The sequence below is a fragment of the Thalassophryne amazonica genome, chromosome 3, assembly GCF_902500255.1.
Source record: "Thalassophryne amazonica chromosome 3, fThaAma1.1, whole genome shotgun sequence".
In the NCBI taxonomy this organism is placed as follows: Eukaryota; Metazoa; Chordata; class Actinopteri; order Batrachoidiformes; family Batrachoididae; genus Thalassophryne; species Thalassophryne amazonica.
In genome coordinates this window covers 126,348,552-126,363,249 of record NC_047105.1, presented here as the reverse complement: position 1 = coordinate 126,363,249, position 14,698 = coordinate 126,348,552, and positions in this window count along the sequence as shown.

Below are 14,698 nucleotides of genomic sequence, written 5' to 3'. Positions count from 1 at the left end.
GGATCTGCGCTTCGAGGCGGCAGCGTCTCGCCGTTTCAAGTTGAAAACTTCCACATTTCAGGCTCTGTTGACGCAGTAAGTCGTCAGAGAACAGAGAACTTTCAGAAGAAGTCGGCATGAGGAGTTTATTCGGACATTCCATTGTTAACGGTCATTTTGTAATGAAAGAACGTGCGGGCAGAGTCGCATGTCGGGCTGGACCCGACCGCGGGGGGTCGCGGCAGGAAAAACACCTCCGTTGGAAATCTTAACGGGCAAGTTGGAACATGCCCAAGCTGTTAAACAATTTCTCAGTTACTCACTTGTTGAAAGCCATTAAAAGCCACCTGAATTCTACAAATGGTTTTCAACACGGAGGTGTTTTTCCTGTCGCGGCGCACACAGATTTGCCGAGTCGTCACGGAAACGACTCGGCGAATTTGCGCGTACGTCTTTCATTAAAAAAATGTCCTTAAACAGTGGAATGTCCGCATAAATTCCTCATGCCGGCCTCTTCTGAATCTTCTCTGTTCTCTCACGATGTCCTGGGTGAATTAAGCCTTAAATTAGGATGATTTCAGCTCGAAACAGGCCGACGACAGCGCCTGGAAGCGCTGCAGGACGTCCCGCTCCGTGGGAAGTCCTTACACCGACAGAAACACCCCATAATCTCTCATCAGCCGTTAAACTTTTCACAGAAAACCAGCTTAATTTCTCGAATAGTGTCCACTCAGATATTCCTCACAGGTCCAGAAAAAATTTTGATAAAGCAACGAGCGCCGTCTCGAGCAGCGTGTGAAACAAAGGAATTCAGCCGAGAGGGCGGGACCACATCTCACTCAAGGCCTGCCCACAGGGAAATGACGTCACCGACGCGTGAAAAAACTCACGCATGCGCACGAGGGTTCAAGCATGATTGGTGTAATCGCATGTCATTCAAATCCATATAGTTAAAAAAAAAATAAAAGGGTCGGTTTATTATCTAAGAGACCTCATAGAGTGCATCTGGAAAGTATTCACAGTGCTTCACTTTTTCCACATGTTTTTATGTTACAGCCTTATTCCAAAATGGATGAGCTTGTTTTTTTTCTTCAGAATTCTACACACAATACCCTATAATGAGAATGTGATTTTTTTTTTTTGGTAATAAAAAAAAAATCACATTGACAGTCTTTGCCATGAAGCTCAAAATTGAACTCAGGTGCAGCCTGTTCCTGTTTCCACTGATCATCTTTGAGATGTTTCTACAGCTTCATTGGAGTCCACCTGGGGTAAATTAGTTGATTGGACATGATTTGGAAAGAGTCACACCTGTCTACATATAAGGTCCCACAGTTGACAGTGCATGTCAGAGCACAAACCAAGCATGAAGTCAAAGCAATTGTCTGCAGAGCTCCAAGATGGGATTGTCTCAAGGCACACATCTGGTGAAAAGTACAGAAACATTCCTGCTGCTTTGAAGGTCTCAATGAGCCCAGTGGCCTCCATAGGTGCAGCAAGAACCCAATGGTTCCCAATGGTTTCCAATGGTTCTTAGTTTAAAGGTCATGTTCAACACCCACAGTTTTGCACACTTGGATGGAAAATCACCAAATTGCATATTTGTGAAGGCAAACATGTTAAATGGACAATACAGACTATTTTGCACATTTGAAAGTCACAATCCTCAGTGCACAATGGTAGTAAATCAGCATGCGTCTTATTTATTTTTTTTGGGGGGGGGGGATGTGGTCTTGGTGCATGTTTTTTTACATACGAGGTCTATTAGACAATAAACCGACCCTTTTATTTATTTTTTTTAACTATATGGATTTGAATGATGTGCGATTCCACCAATCATGCTTGAACCCTCGTGCGCATGCGTGAGTTTTTTCACGCGTGTCGGTGACGTCATTCGCCTGTGGGCAGGCCTTGAGTGAGATGTGGTCCCGCCCTCTTGGCTGAATTCCTTTGTTTCACACGCTGCTCGAGATGGCGCTCGTTGCTTTATCAAGATTTTTTCTGGACCTGTGAGGAATATCCGAGTGGACACTATTCGAGAAATTAAGCTGGTTTTCGGTGAAAAGTTTAATGGCTGATGAGAGATTATGGGGTGTTTCTGTCGCTGTAAGGACTTCCCACAGAGCGGGAAGTCGTGCAGCGCTTCCAGGCACTGTCATCGGCCTGTTTCGACCTGAAACCATCCTAATTTAAGGCTTAATTCACCCAGGATGTCGTGAGAGAACAGAGAAGATTCAGAAGAGGCCGGCATGAGGACTTTATGCGGACATTCCACTGTTTAAGGACATTTTTTAATGAAAGACGTACGCGCAAATTCGCCGAGTCGTCACGGAAACGACTCGGCGAATCTGTGTGCGCCGCGACAGGAAAAACACCTCCGTGTTGAAAACCATTTGTAAAATTCAGGCGGCTTTGATGGCTTTCAACAAGTGAGTAACTGAGAAATTGTTTAACAGCTTGGGCATGTTCCAACTTGCCCGTTAAGGTTTCCAACGGAGGTGTTTTTCCTGTCGCGACCCCCCGCGGTCGGGTCCGGCCCGACATGCGACTCTGCCTGCACGTTCTTTCATTGCAAACTGTCCGTTAACAATGGAATGTTCAAATAAACTCCTGATGCCGACTTCTTCTGAAAGTTCTCTGTTCTCTGACAACTTACTGCGTCAACAGAGCCTGAAATGTGGAAGTTTTCAACTTGAAACAGCGAGACGCTGCCGCCTCGAAGCGCAGATCGCCGTCAGGCGCCGTGGGCCGTCCTTACGGCGACACTACCAGACCAAAATCTCTCATCAGCCGTTAAAATTTTTACCGAAAACCAGCTGAATTTATCGAATGGTGTCCACTCAGTTGTGCCTTACAGTTTTGAAAAAATTTTGATCAAACAAAGCAGCAGTCTCTGAGCCATTCCTAAACAATGAAAAAAACGAGGAGAGGGTGGGCCACTCCTCACTCAAAGACTGCCCACAGGCGAATGACGTAACCGACAGGCGTGAAAAAACTCTTGCATGCCCACGAGGGTTCAAGCATGTCTGATGTAATCACACGTGATTCAAATCCATATGGTTTTTGAAAAAAATAATAAGGTCGGATACTTTTCTAATAGACCTCGTACATAAAGCCTGACTACATCAGGCCCAAAGTGTCTTGGCTGTGTCAGATCCAGTAGAGATTTCAGATTTCCACGTGAATTTTATTCACACAGGATTTCTGGAACAGTTTGTTCCCACATTTTGCATATGGTCTTTGAAATCATGTGTACATGTCATGACAGCACGTCACAAAGCTCTGCACTGTACCTCTTACACATCTGTGCTGAAGCACAGATTCACACAGCAGCCAAAGGATGAATGAATAATTTTGTGTTATGCTTGTGTAACACCATGGTTTAGTCAGTATAACAGGAGAAGCTGAACATGAGAAATGTCACTTGTTAAAGGTACAGAGAAAGAGCAGCTCAGACACAGACACGGAATACAGCTCTCTCAACATCAGGCGCTTTTTTCAACACTCTGCTACCCAGATGACAGCAGCACTCAAAGCTTATATCACTCTCTTCCAGTATGACAGAACCACCTTATAGTTCCTCTGCAACAGTGTCAAATATGGCAAGTGTGTCAAATACCACGGGACCCACTAAACCATGGAAGAGGATGTTCATGTATGATAACACGCTGGGAGTAGGAATACAGGTGGAATGAATTCATAATAACAGATAGTAATATTACAAGAGGATGCACAGTTTTCTGTGTAGGTGGACACAGGCCAACAACTGGACACAGCCTGTTGCTGGGCAGCACCCAAGAGGGTGCAGGTTTTCTTTGCAACTACCCTCTTCATCAGGTTTTTTCACTGATTAACTGATTCCATCTGCTCAATGTGATGTTAATCACTGAAATCATCTGTTGGAGTGGGTGGCTGGAAAGAAAACCTGCACCCTCTTGGCCCTTTCTGGAATGGTAAATGGTAAATGGACTGCATTTCTATAGCGCATTTCCATCTGTATCAGACGCTCAAAGCGCTTTACAATTATGCCTCACATTCACCCCGATGTCAGCGTGCTGCCATACAAGGCGCTCGCTACACACCGGGAGCAATAGGGGATTAAAGGCCTTGCCCAAGGGCCCTTAGTGATTTGCCAGTCAGGTGGGGATTTGAACCCATGATCTTAACCACCAGACCTTCACCTCCGTCTAGTCTCCGTCTCAGTCTAAGACCTCTGTTTGATAGCTTAAAATTCAGGTATTGTTGTCCTACAGTGCATCCTGAAAGTATTCACAGTGTTTCACTTTTTCCACATTTTGTTATGCTACAGCCTTATTCCAAAATGGATGATTTTGTCCTCAAAATTGTACTCACAAAACCCCATAATGACAATGTGATTTTTTTTATTTTTGCACATATATATATATATATATATATATATATATATATATATATATATATATATATATATATATATATATATATAAAGAAATCACATGCACATTGGTATTCACAGCCTTTGTCATGACAATCAAAACTGTGCTCAAGTGCATCCTGTTTGCACTGATCACCCTGGAGATTTTCTACAGCTTAGTTGAAGTCCAACTGGAATAAATTCAGTTAATTGAACATGAGTTGGAAAGGCACACACCTGTCTACATTTGACATACTTCAAACTTTGAGTCACAAGTTATTGCCAAATATCTGAAAAAAATTTCATCATAAAGAAATGGTACTTCTTTGTGTTTTTGTTGTTTGTAAGGGTAAAACTACCTGCTCTTTCAGAATTTAGCAATCAAAACTGTGTAAATATAATGCAGATGCTTTATATAGCAGACGGTCACCCCTTTGAGTCTGGTCTGCTTGAGGTTTCTTCCTCAGAGGGAGTTTTTCCTTACCACTGCTGCTCTGGGGGTTAGTAAGGTTAGACCTTACTTGTGTGAAGCACCTTGAGGCAACTCTGTTGTGATTTGGTGCTATATAAATGAAAATAAATTGAATTTTTTTTAAATGCTTATTTTTTGGTGTTAAACCTTAAAAATACCCTTAAATAAGGTGCCTTTTGGTGACATCTAGTATTAAATATGTGATTTCATTATGTGGTGACTAAGTGAATTCATGTTCTGGGCTATAGTATAAGGTTAGTTCTAACTTTACATGTTGTGTTCTTTTGCTTCAACTTAAAATTTAAGCTTTCCAGGCAGCAGTGATTTCTTCCTTCATGTTTATTTGTTCAAGGGCTGAGTGACAATTTTGTTGGCAAAATTTGACATTTTAGGTAAGACTTTAAGTATATTTTACTACATGGTGGTGGTGTTTTAAAAGTTGTATTCATAAACTGCATATCAAAATAATCAGTGAAACATATGCAATTGAATGATACTTTACAATAAGCAATATCTAACTGTAATTAAGAAAAATTAACGTTTTTGTCAACTCCCCTTCCCATTTGCACATTTGCATATAGCTCACCAACTGCCTAAACTAAGTGATCAGGGGAGAAGGGCCTTAGTCAGGGAGGTGACCAAGAACCCGAGGATCACTCTGTCAGGGCATTCCTCTGACCTTCCAGAAGGACAAACATCTCTGCAGCAATCCACCAATCAGGCCTGTATGGTAGAGTGGCCAGACAGAAGCCACGCCTTAGTAAAAGGCACATGGCAGCCCACCTGGAGTTTACCAAAAGGCACCTGAAGGACTCTCAGATCATGAGAAACAAAATTCTCTGGTGTGATGAGACAAAGATTGAACTCTTTGGTGTGAATGCCAGGCATCATGTTTGGAGGAACCCAGACACCATCCCTACAGTGAAGCATGGTGGTGGCAGCATCATGCTGTGGCGATGTTTTTCAGCAGCGGGAACTGGGAGACTAGTCAGGATTGAGGGGAAGATGAATGCAGCAATGTACAGAGACATCCTGGATACAAACCTGCTCCAGAGCGCTCTTGACCTCAGACTGGGGTGACGGTTCATCTTCCAGCAGGACAATGACCCTAAACACACAGCCAAGATATCAAAGGAGTCAAATATCAAAATATGACATTGTATCATGATGTATATGTAAAATATTATTTTGTTTTAACTGAAATACCCATGGTGTTCTCACATTCTTTGTACATGTAAATAAAAATAAATAAATGAATAAAAGTTTTCTTAGTTTTTTATTTTTAAGAAAGTTGCAAAAAAAATCTTGTCATTATGGGCAGTTGTGAGGAAGGATAAAATAATTCATTCCATTTGGAATAAGGCTGTAACATAACAAAATGTGAAGAAAGTGAAGTGCTGTGAATACGTGTGTAGATGAATGAACATTTGTGGGCTTTTGTTGCAGCCAATCACTTCAGTTGATGATTTCATTGATAAGCTCCTCCCAGTGTTGTATAAAGTACCGGAAAATCACACTTAAGTAAAAGTACAGATATCCATTAAAAAAATGACTTTGGTAGAAGTTCAAGTAACCGATTGAAATGCTACTCAAGTAAAAGTCTTAAAGTATCTGGTATTTATTGTACTTAAGTATGACAAGTAATGTACAACTAAATGTACTCAAGTATTGAAAAGTACAAGTAAATGTTAATAATCAAAAACAAACTGATTTTTTTTAAATAAAAGTTTATCTAGGCTTGTAAATGATTGGTAGTATTAGTCAAAATACTGAAAATTGTGCACATCACACAAAAACACTTCAGAAACAAGGTTTCAAAACCTAAACGAGAGTAGGCTACTCACTAAGTGTTCACAGGAAACAGTTATTTATTTCTATATGTCAATAAAGTATAGGTCCTTTTTATTTTTTTCAAAAACTATATGGATTTCATTCATATGTTTTTACGTCAGACATGCTTGAACCCTCGTGCGCATGCGTGAGTTTTTCCACGCCTGTCGGTGACGTCAGTCGCCTGTGAGCACTCCTTGTGGGAGGAGTCGTCCAGCCCCTCGTCGGAATTCCTTTGTCTGAGAAGTTGCTGAGAGACTGGCGCTTTGTTTGATCAAAATTTTTTCTAAACCTGTGAGACACATCGAAGTGGACACAGTTCGAAAAATTAAGCTGGTTTTCAGTGAAAATTTTAATGGCTGATGAGAGATTTTGAGGTGATACTGTCGCTTTAAGGACTTCCTGTTGTGTGGGCCGCTGAAGAGGAGGTACTGCTGGCCCACCACCACCAGAGGGCGCCCTGCCTGGAGTGCGGGCTCCAGGCACCAGAGGGCGCCGCCGCCTTACGAGAGCAGTCAGGGTGACAGCTGTCACCCATTACTGGACACAGCTGACTCCACTCAGCACGGGGGTATATCATCAGGACGGCGTCTCCACCTCAGTGTCGAGATATCGCCTTAAGACTGAGGTAATGTTCTCTGCATTCATATTCTGAATAACCAGCTAAGACTTGTAAACCTTTTCAGGACTGCTGACTACTAATAGCTAAATTGCTTGGATAAGTACTCACCTTCCTGCTATATATTGTCAAGAGGTGGAGGCGGCTTCTCCCCTCTCCGTTACTGGGTGCTGTCGCATCCACATCTGTGTGTTGTTGCTCTCTCCCGCCAGCAGTACCGGATCCGACGAGCGGAGGCAGTGGCCACCTGGGAATTCGGGACTTGGCGGTTCCAGTATTTCCAGGGTTCGGTGGCAGAGGAGATCTGGGTGGTTCCGGTTCGACTGAGACGGACGTCTCCTACCTTCGAGCCTGCCCACACGACACCAGCGGATTCGACCCCAAATTGTTAATTGTTGTATTCGTTGTGCTCGTTTCACAACAGTAAAACTTGTTATTCACCTTCCTCCATTGTCCATTCATTACGCCCCCTGTTGTGGGTCCGTGTACCTACACTTTCACAACACTTCCCACAGTGCGAGACGTCGCGCAGCGTTCCCAGGCGCCGTCGTCAGCCTGTTTCAAGCTGAAAACCTTCACATTTCAGGCTCTATTGATCCAGGACGTCGTGAGAGAACAGAGAGGTTTCAGAAGAAGTGGTTTCAGCATTTTATCCGGATATTCCACTGTTAAAGGAGATTTTTTTAATGAAAGACGTGCGGACGGGTCCGCGCGTCGGGACGCAGCTGGCGCGGTGCGGCGGCACACGAAAAACACCTCCGTGTTGATCACCATTTGTAAAATCCAGGCAGCTTTTGATGGCTTTCAGTGGAGTGAGTATATGAGAAATTGTTTAACAGCTGGACATGTTCCAACTTGTCCTTAAGGCTTCCAACGGAGGTGTTTTTCCTGTGGCGGAGCGTCGCGGCGGCTGAGTTCAGTTACATGGATCTTTTAATGACAGTTCATGACAATACAAGTCACTACACGGCAAATTAAACTTTATATTGGATATGGACATGCAGACCTTTGCAAACAGAGAGAGGTATAATGTCCACTCTTACACGCACTGGTTTCGTCATTCCTGAAAATGAACCATTTTTGGAATGGTCACACTGAGACTCAGACGTTCTTCCATGGGCATGTCGTTAGGGTGCTACGCTCAAGTTAAATGCCACATGGTGGAATGAATCTAATCCCAGCCAATTCACTCCAATCCACCTAGCATAGCTGATCAGAGGTAAAGCAGGATGAGAGGCTTTGATTCAAGCCTGCAGCCTGACTCCATGCTTACGGTGCATCCGGAAAGTATTCACAGCGCTTTAGTTTTTCCACAATTTGTTATGTTATAGCCTTGTTCCAAAATGGAGTCAATTTATTTTTTCCCGCAACACCCCATAATGACAACATGAAAAACCTTTTTTTTTTTGGCAGATTTATTAAAAATAAATAAAAAACAACAACAACAACTAAGAACTCACAAGTACATAAGTATTCACACCCGCTTTTGTTGATGCAAATTTTAGAGCCTCAAGTCTTCTTTAACATGATGCTGCAAGCTTGGTGCACCTATCTTTGGGCAGTTTTGTCCATTCCTCTTTGCAGCACCTCTCAAGCTCCTTCAGGTTGGATGGGGAGCGTTGGCGCACAGCCATTTTCAGTTCTCTCCAGAGATGTTCAATCAGATTCAGGTCTTGGCTCTGGCTGGGCCACTCAAGGACATTCACAGAGTTGTCCCGAAGTCACTGCTTTGATAGCTCTTTTTTTGTGCTTATTTTTATTTATTTATATGCACAACAAATATGAGAACATCATGGTTGTTACAGTTAAAAACAAAATAATATTTTACTTACACATCATGATACAATGTCATATTTTTGATATTTTGACTCCTCTGATATCTTGGCTGTGTGCTTAGGGTCATTATCCTGCTGAAAAATAAACTGTCTCCCCAGTCTGAGGTCCAGAGCGCTCTGGAGCAGGTTTTCATCCAGGATGTCTCTGTACATTGCTGTATTCATCTTTCCCTCAGTCCTGACTAGTCTCCCAGTTCCTGTTGCTGAAAAACATCCCCACAGCATGATGCTGCCACCACCATGCTTCACTGTAGGGAAGGTGCTGGTTTCCTCCAAACATGATGCCTGGCATTCACACCAAAGAGTTCAATCTTTGCCAAAAGGCTCTCAGACAATGAGAAACAAAATTCTCTTATCTGATGAGAAATACTAGCTTCTGTCTGGCCACTCTATCGTATAGGCCGGTTGGTGGATTGCTGCAGAGATGGTTGTCCTACTGGAAGGTTTTCCTCTGTCCACTTAGGAATGCTGGAGCTCTGACAGAGTGACCATTGATTTCTTGGTCACCAGCCTGACTAAGGCCCTTCTCCCCCAGTTGCTCAGTTTAGACGGGCGGCCAGCTCTAGGAAGAGTCCTGGTGAATCCAAACATCTTCCATTTGTGCCTGATGGAGGCCACTGTGCTCATTAAGACCTTCAAAGCAGCAGAAATGTTTCTGTACCCTTCCCTAGATTTGTACCTCGCGACAGTCCTGTGTCAGAGGTCTACAGACACTTCATGCTTGGTTTGTGCTCTGACATGCGCTGTCAACTGTAGGACTTTATATGTAGACAGGTGTGTGACTTTCCAAATCATATCCAATCAACCGAATTGAACCTCAGGTGGACTCCCATTAAGCTGTAGAAACATCTCAAGGATGATCAGTGGAAACAGGATGCACCTGAGGTCAGTTTTGAACTTCATGGCAAAGGCTCTGAATACTTATGTACATGTGATTTATTAGTTATTTTTATATTTTTAATAAATTTGCAAATAAAAAAAAATCACATGTGTACAATTTTGAGGAAAAAAAATGTATTTCATCCATTTGGGAATATGGCTGTAACTTTAAAAATGTGGAAAAGTGAAACGATATAAATACTTTCCGGATGCACTGTAACATATGCATGATTGTATGCATGCAAAACATGAAGAAGAGACCATATATGTGCAGGGCAGTATTGACAGAAATACAATTTTGCAGTTTTGTTTGCTTTTTTCATTGAAATTTGAATGTAGTGGAGATGCTGAAGGCCCTATTTTTTAAAATGTTTTTGGGTTGTAAGTTTTTACTCACGCAATGATGATTGGTCCAAGATTGAGTTATTATGCAAACATCATCATGGGTTAAGCAGTGGAAACCTAAGTTGAAAACCTCAAAGTAAATCATTTGTTGTAGCCACTGAATAGGTAAAATATCAACAAAATTCTGCATAATTAGTCATTTCAGAATGTTTTCTTTGCATTTACTGAGGTAAACAGGCACACGTACACCTTTGTAGGGATCTTTTCCATGATAGCAAATGTTTACTGACATTTTTATGTATTCAGAGTCGACAAGAAGTGGTTTTGTGATTTGTAATAGTTGTATTGTTTTTTCCCCTAGAAATCAGACGTCATCACCTAAATATTTTTAAATGACTTAATGGCGAAATGAAGCAGAAAAAGATTTTAATACAACTAAAAAATAAATAATAATAAAAAAAAGAAATTCTTCTCTATGTCACTCCACCACCAGGCTGCATAAATGATGATGCAACAGACAAAAGCTGCACTCGGCACAATTTCCCCAATCACACCCACACAAGGTTAGAGGTTTTTCAGAATTGTGTAAGTATCTTGGTAAATTCTTTCACCTGTCTTTTTCTTGCCTGATATTGAAGTGTCTGCCACACTGACGGACTGAGAAAATGTATGAGTAACATACAGTTGTGTTCAAAATAACAGCAGTGTTTAAAAAAGTGAGTGAAGCTCAAAATCCTTAACAAACCTTATATTTCCATACACACAAATGCACTGAGAACACTGCCTGTTCTATTCCAAATCAAAACATGAAGAGAAAGTGAAGACAAAAAGGAATATTAGGCTGTTCAAAAAAATTAAAACATTTAAAATAGTATAGTCTCCATTTTCTTTACAAACTCAAACATGCATACATACATCTTCAACCACTTAACTGGGATCGAGTCGCAGGGGCAAAAGCTCCAGCAGGGGACCCCAAATTTCCCTTTCCCGGGCCAATGGTATATACTGACGCATTCCCAGGCCAGTGTGGAGATATAATCTCTCCACCTAGTCCTGGGTCTTCCCCGGGGTCTCCTCCCAGATGGACGTGCTTGGAACACCTCCCTAATGAAGCGACCAGGGGGCATCCTTACCAGGTACCCATATCACCTCAGCTGATCCTTTCAACATGAAGAGGCAGCGGTTCTACTCCAAGCTCCCAACAGATGGCCAAGCTTCTCACTCTGTCTCTAAGGGAGACACCAGCCACCTTCCTAAGGAAACCCATTTCGGACGCTTGTACCTGTGATCTAGTTCTTTCGGTCATGACCCAACCCTCATGACCATACGTGAGAGTAGGAATGAAGATTAACCAGTAGATTGACAGCTTCACCTTTTGGGTCATCTCTCTTTTCATCACAACAGCACGACAGAGCGAATGCAATCCTGCCCCTGCTGCCCCGATTCTCCAGCCAATCTCACGGTCCATTGTCACCTCACTCATGAACAAGACCCCGAGGTGCTTGAACTCCTTCACTCAGACATTTACTGCATAAACTGAAAACTGCTTAAAGATTTATATTTCCTGTGATCCACTGAACTGATATTTAGTTTTATAACCACTGTTTGAGAACTGCTTCACATCTGTGTTGCATGGCATCGACAAACTTCTGTTACCTGTGAATAGGTATCCAAGCCCAGGATGATTGGTATACATTCCACAATTCCTCTGCATTTCTTAGTTTTTCCTCAGAAACAACACTTTTGATGGCACCCCACAAGTTTCTCTATTGGATTAAGGTCCTGGGATTAGGCTGGCCACTCCATAACATTTATCTTGTTGGTCTGTAAACAAGATGGTGCTCACTTGCTGTTGTGTTTGGGGTCACTGTCTTGTTGAAACACCTATTTCAAGGGTATTTCAGCTTCAGCATAAGGCAACATGACCTCTTCAAGTATTTTGATGTATTCAAACTGATCCATGATTCCTGGTATATGATAAATAGGCCTGACACTATAGTATGAGAAACATCGCCATATCATGCACCATGTTTGACTGTCTTCACAGTGTACTGTGAATTTATTCTGTTTTTGGGGGTCATCTGAGAAACTGTCTGTGGCCCCAAAACCCAAAAAGAACAATCTTGCTTTCATCAGTTCACACAATGGTGCGCCATTTCTGTGTTGTTTAGCAAATTGTAACATCTTCAGCACACTGTTTTTTTTTCAACAATGAAGGGAAAATCCTATTAATGCCACTAAAATTCAGACGGCTCAGCTCAAAGTAGGGTCCATTCTTCAGTCCCTCAAGGTACGTCGGGCAGTCCTTGTCCACCATGAGCAGAAGAAATCGACTACCCTATTGGGGTTAGGTGTGGAGGACTCGCCTAACCTCCTTATTATGGCCTGGATTCTGCCTCTGGAGTCTCCACAAAACAATCCTGGACTCCTGCAGGGGACCAGGAATGAATGTCAGTCCAGTGAGGACTCCTTAGCACAGGTTACCTGAAAGGTCTCCTGCAGAAGTCCGGACTCAGTAAACCGAGGTGCCTCCTCTTCAGGGGGCACCCCATCCAGCAGGTTTACCACAGCCCTAATGTGCTGTGCCTCAGCAGTAGTGAGAGATCTTCACTGGTCGTCACCAAGATAGACAAGAACCTGCAAGTCTCCCCCACCTCCAGAGACATGGGACCTTTTGTATGTTTCTTTGTGGGCTGCTGAGCACTCCCTGGCATGGAGTCAACAGTCTACTTTTGCTAATGCTCAGCGGATGTGACAGCTTTACCAGGGGAGCCCTGTGAGGGAGCACCCAGGGGCTGATGTGCCATGCCCAGTCCCTTACCCTTTCTTTTTCTTTTGCTTTCTGTTTTTTTTTTTTTTTTTTTTTACTTTTTCTGCCGCTCTGGAGAGGTGCCAAAAATATCCTTCAGGAGAGTCCTTTCACACCTTCCGACAAAGGATGGACATGATCGCCTTCAGAATTGCTGTCAGGGTTAACAACATCTGAAGCTGAAGCCTCAATCGCAGCACTTCCTTCCAGCTCCGAGTTCCCCGCATGCGGGGCATGAGATGTTCCCAGACTATTATTGACAAGCCCAGCTGGGTTCCCTACTGGACAAGTCAGGGGCTCAGATGTATGACCAACCAGGGCGTCTGTTCCCTGCCCACCCTGTGCTGGGTCCCTGGTGATTTTAGAACCCTCATTCACCAGGTACTCAGGGCCGGTCCCTGAATTGCTACCCATGATTGTGTTAGTCAATTTGCTGCAGGCCGCGGGCCCACAACTAATGGATGCTGACTCCATCTGGGTTTGAATTCAGAGTTTTCCATCTTCTAGATGGGCGGTCAACCAACCTAACAGGTCCCACCTACCTGACAATTTTGGTCCACAGCCTTCCAGGAAGCTCCAAACAAGTACCAGCCGTGCAGAACACCCTCTTAGCCCCAACCACTGACCAAGACCAATTAAGAACAGAAAATTAAGAGGAAAAAAAGCATTAGAGTAACAGTGTCATGTTGAGATTTTGGTATTACGGTTTTTCTGTTTAAACTAGTCTTTTGTAAATTCTACAGTGATATATGATTATTTTAACATACTGTATTTGTACTGTTGAATTGCCAATTCAGTTTCATTCCACATTTTACAAATGATTGCTGTAAATGAAACACTACTCCATTGTTTTTCTTTTTTACAGTTTTTTTATGTCATGACTTTACAGGAGTTTCCCGTTAATTTCACAGACTTTTTTTGTAGCCCATTGCAGTTAACACTGTCCATCCTCATCCCAGGGCTCTCTGTTCCATGGATCCAGGTCAGAATGAACAAAATCAATGGCTTTTAGAAATGGTAAATGGACTGCATTTATATAGCGCTTTTCCATCTGCATCAGACGTTTAAAGCACTTTACAATAATGCCCCACATTCACCCCGATGTGAGGGTGCTGCCATACAAGGTTCTCACTCCACACCACGAGCAACTAGGGGATTAAGGACCTCGCCCAAGGGCCCTTAGTGATTTTCCGGTCAGGCTGGGATTTGAACCAAGGATCCTCTGGTCTCAAGCCCAATGCTTAACCACTAGACCGTCACCTCCCCTGTCACAGCCAACTGCAATATTCACACAAAAGGAACTCGACATCTTTCATCAAATTGAAGATAGCGGGCCAGATTCTCATTTCACAACAAGGCATATAATGCTGGACAGGTTTACTACATAGTACTCTACAGTTTATATTTCTTCATGATGGATGGAAATGAAGCCCAGAACATATTCGGTGACTTGGAAATGTTCATGTGTCCATCACCGTGTGACCATGTGACCTATCTAAAGAAAACTGGCTGTAAAAGCAATGATTGGTTATCAAAA